Here is a 5219-nt window from a genome sequence, read left to right on the forward strand (position 1 = left end):
TGCCCACGATTTTTACATCCTCTGTGGAGACTTTTCTTATTCGTTCATGTGAAATACACATTTACATACGCATAAATATGTGTGTGTACTTTACCTAACGGCAGCGTCGTGTTCATAGTCTTCAGCTTTAAGCATTCTTCCTTGCGCTTCATGAGAATTCGATGGAGTTCCTTGTCTAATAGCGTGCTATCCATCATCGTGTTTCCCGGCATCTGTTGAGCAAACGACACATGGAGTATTAATGAGTTACAGTGAAAAAGTGGAGATAAGCAATTAATGTCTAGCACGCGCCGCGGCATAACTTGACGCGGCATAATTTTCATGCGACTATACGCATCCCTCACGACTCGCGACTGGAATGCTCGAAAATGGAAGCTCGAATAGTCGAGTCGTTAATATTTCATGTTAATAGTTGCGTATCTCCAGAGTTTTTTGCACTCTAGAAGAGATATCGTCCGAAATGCAACGCGAGTCTGTATTTCAAGACGAAGGCATCTCTCTCGATTATATGTATATATAAATAAATCATAATTCAGTATAATTATGATCTTATTTTTATGAGGAAAACGAGAGGAAAATTAAGAGATAGTCTCCCGAGTAAAAAAATTAATAGGGCTGGTAAGGGCCTGATCATTTTTCTCTAACATTAATCAGACCCTAGTAGGTATAGAAAGACAAGGGCCCTACAAAATGTGTAACAAATGGTTTAACGGATCTTTATAAGACAATGTTGATAGGGTCTTATAAGGAAATATTTTTATTATTGCTTGAGTAAAAATATTCGTCCTTTTTATTCCGAGAAATTTAGACTGTAATTTCTTTATTTCTTTACAACCTTGTTAGTATACAACAAGAATTTTTTTATTTTAAAAATATAGCATACTTTACAATCAAATATAGCATTCTTATATATTTATATAAAAATCCTGTTTTTATTAAAGTTTGCTGGATTTCAAAAGAAGGCAATATTAGAAAAATCCTTGGAAGAGACTAATGAATATGACAACTAATAAAACTAATAAAATTTGTTTTTAATTGCGGTATAATTAAAAAATCTTTAAAAGTAGCAGATAGAGCGTACGTACTAAAAATAATACTAAACTATACAATTTTATTACATGTTTCAGATCTTATTAATTTTTTATAGTAAAACTTAATTTTGTATATCTATTAAAGATTCTTCTAAGGCCCACATCAATTTTCCATATTAAAACGTTATTTCGTAAAATCTACAGCATCTCTAAAAACTCCTTCTAAAGTCCTTCTCAGCTTTCCCTATCAAAGCCTTACTTATTAGATCTAAGTCATCCCTAAAAAATCTTTCTGAGTTCCTTCTCAGCTTTTTCTATCAAAGCCTTATTGCGTAAAATCTAAGGTATCCTTAAAAGATCCATTTTGGAGTCTGATGTAATAATAATGAAGCATCCCTTTTTAGGGCATCCTACTTTCAACTTTATCGAGACCTTGTACTTCATGAGGATGGATTTAACAATTTTTTGCTCGGGCCGTCGTCATGTGCAGGCTGAGCAAAATTATAGACCTGTAACTAAAAACGCACGTTTCTCCCGCTTTTTTAGATCATGCGAAATAACGTTCGCTTAGATGCCAAATGAAAAACAAACACGTTGACGGATCTTCGGGTGCGAAATAACCCGACCTTGTCGTGTATAAAATATATTTTCGCTGAAATTGTAGATTTCAGCGTTGAATCAATTCGCGAGCGTGACAAATTATATCCCCCCGACACGCTCTACATATTTTCTACAGCCGCACGTTCACACCGCACACACGCCCGATATTCATTAAAACACTTGGCAATTTGTCGATTATTTCGCAAAAATTTATCGTCGCAATGCAGTTTTATCATGTAAACCGTCGCATCGAAACTTCTCGCCGGACATATGCAAATTTCGACGGCCATACCGTAAAAATGTCGACGCCATTATTGAGTAAATCGCTTCATTGGACTATGACACGACGTGTAATAACTTTATTATATACAAACGAACGTTATTGCGTCCGGTCGAGCTGCCGGCGTCATGAAGTGAAGCGTTTTATGACAAAATTGTCTTGCTACCGCGCGTGAATAAGTAGGAAGAAGAGAGGATTCGATTCTCGGATTGAGATGTATTCATGAAAGTTTGTCGCACGAATAATTGTCACGCGCTGAATGCGCGACGTTAATAACTCCCGACGACGGAATTCATGTCGAACATAGCCTGGGCATGACACGAAAATATGAATTACAATGGAAAGCATACTTTCTTCTCTAATGAGATTTCTGTGAAATATCATGCTTTGGCTCTCGATAAAATATCGGAATTAACCGACGGACAAGGTGGAAGAATTATTGTAAAGCAGAGTATTGTAAAGCGGAATTCATACTTCTTATATTCTTCATAAAAATGTTGATATTTTAATATTAATTACCTGGATGGTATGAAAATTGTAACTTTACTGTTGTTACCTAATTTATTCCCTGTGAATACGGAATACATGGCAAAGCACGAAATTGGAGACCCTCTAGAAAAGAATCTGAAGAAGGATTTCTTCTACATATAAATGTAAGCATAAAAGTTTTTCTTAATAATTAAAAGAAGATGAAAAGTATACACTGATTAGTAGGATTCATATTATGTATAGGTACAGATGTACTACGTTGCAGCTAAAGAAAGTAAATTATATATAATAAGCGACAATTATTTATCAATAACTCCATCTTTTCTTTTCAAAATACTCATAATCACTACGTATCATATCGCTCCTGAACAATCACCGCAGTCATATGAATCGTGACATCAGATACGAGAAATGACATACTAAAAAGTCTTGCGTGCTATTTTCAAATAAAAAGATGAAACAACACTCGAGACTATTTAGCACACTTAAAAACATAGTTCAAAAACTATATATTTCTCTTATAATTAATAAACAGCCATAAAATGTAAATATAATACGAATGCTAGTTGTAACTAAGCTTGCACATACGTGGCATATCATACGATTATATTAGGTCATTAAATATGAAATGTCCGATTTCCTTAAGTACTAAGTTTGACAGTCGATATCTGTGACATTTCACCTTTACAGTTTTTGGTCTTTTTTTTTTGTGAAGGTACATCATCACTTTTTCAAATGCATGTTTTGGTTTGTGATTATCTTTCGAATTGTCTTTGTTACAGCAATTTTTGTATAATCATGGATAAGTTAAAAATTCATGTTATTTTCGAATATGAGTCCCGTCGTGGAACCAATATATTCTTTTCGACAATTGCAAGTGTTCGGCACAATGATTGGATATGGATGAAATGCCGAAACACAGTCCGAAACCGAATATTCACAGAAGAAAACTAATCGAAGAGAGAGAGCCTAAGGATGCCGCTGGAGTGACAGAGGCTACACGAACCGATCCTATTACCAATAATTCTGCCATTTTGGTGAGCGAATTGGAGATTCGCGAAAGAAAGAATCTATTGATGGCACGGGATTAAGAAATTGTGCGACGTGAGTTGGAGATGCTACGAAGTGCCAGTGCACGGAATCAACCCACGATGTAAGACAGAGCAGAATCGGTTGGGCTCAATTTCCAACCTAAGGTGAATATCAATGCGATTGCCGACTTGTTGTCTCCTTTTCATGGAACAGACGATTTCGATCGATGGGAATGACAACTGTAATTATTCCAGGCGACGTATGAGTTGAATAATAGATTCACGAGAGTGCTAATCGCAGCAAGAATCAAAGACAAGGCGTTCGATTGGTTGTATTCTAAGCCAGAATTTCTGGAAATATCGGTAGAACAACTTCTTATGGACATGAAAAACATGTTCCACCACAAAGTCAGTAAGCTAATCCTCAGGAAGTAATTTGAAGAGCGTACCTGGAGAGGTGAGTTATTTAGTGAGTACCTCCATGTAAAAGTCATTTTAGCAAACAAAGTTCCTGTGGGATACCAGATCCGATACTGAGTATCCAAAGACTCAATACGAAAGCAAGTTTACTGGAAACTTTCGGAAAGGTTACGCTGAGACAGAAGATAGGACTAAATGGTAGCTTCCGGAAGAAGACTGACAAGCCCGTGCGCAGGGCTGAGAGCAGCATTGATGAGAACAAATCAAGGAGAAGAACACTTCATTGCTACAACTGCAACGAACAAGGAGCAACGTAGCCAGAGATTGTCAGCAAGCGAAGAGAGACCAGGCGAGGAAGAACCAGAAGAGGAAGAAACAATTTACCTGCTATAGCTGCGGTACTGTAGGTCACATCGCGAAGAATTGTCAAGCTGTTTTGGCCAAAACGGAGGTAGACGAAGAGCAGATCTTAAATGTAGCCGTAATTTCTCCTGAGGTAAGTAAACGATTTTCAATATAATATGCAGTACGAATTGGTAGACGAAACTGAGCATATGAGTTTGAAATTAGATTCTTTATTTGATCCCGGAAGCGCTGTAAGTCTTATAAAGGAAAAATTCATACCTAGAAAGATTATGTCGATCGCGAAGGAGACAGGCGTACGCTTCTGTGGAATCAATAACTCTTGAGAATTTTAGAATTTACTGTAAAATCGAGAATGGTCTTTGATGATATGGTCAAGGACGATCTTACTATCCTCGTAGTCTCGAGTAATACCATGAAACCGTCAGTATTATTAGGCCGAGATGTGCTACGTGAGATAGGCTACACTCTGATGAGAAAACACGATAACTCTGAGACGCGCTCAGAAAAAAATTCTAAATATAGACATTTCAGATAATGGAGAGAAGCCTGCGGTAGATTTAAATATCAATCCTGAATTACCGGTGCCTGTACAAACGGAAGTACGCGAGATTTTTTAAAAAGAGTACTTGAAACCAAAACGTCCTGAAGTTCTTGCAGTCGACACAGAACTAAAGTTGACATTGAAAGAGCATCAACCTTTTTCAGCTATACCGAGACATCTATCCTACGTAGAAAAAGAAAATTTGCGTAAGTTACTTAACAAACTTCTCGAGAGAGGAATAATAAGAGCTAGTGAATCGGAATATTCTTCTCCTATAGTATTAGTTAAGAAAAAAAACCGGAGAATGTCGAATGTGCGTTGACTACCGCGTATTAAATATTGTACAAACAATAAGTACTTGATACGAAATCATTAACCTATGCCGTTGATCGAAGACCATTAGATATTATAGCGAATAAGAAATATTCCAACGAGAAATGACTTATCGAAATGATATCAAA

The sequence above is a fragment of the Harpegnathos saltator genome, unplaced genomic scaffold (assembly GCF_003227715.2).
Source record: "Harpegnathos saltator strain DR-91 unplaced genomic scaffold, Hsal_v8.6 scaffold266, whole genome shotgun sequence".
Classification (NCBI taxonomy): domain Eukaryota; kingdom Metazoa; phylum Arthropoda; class Insecta; order Hymenoptera; family Formicidae; genus Harpegnathos; species Harpegnathos saltator.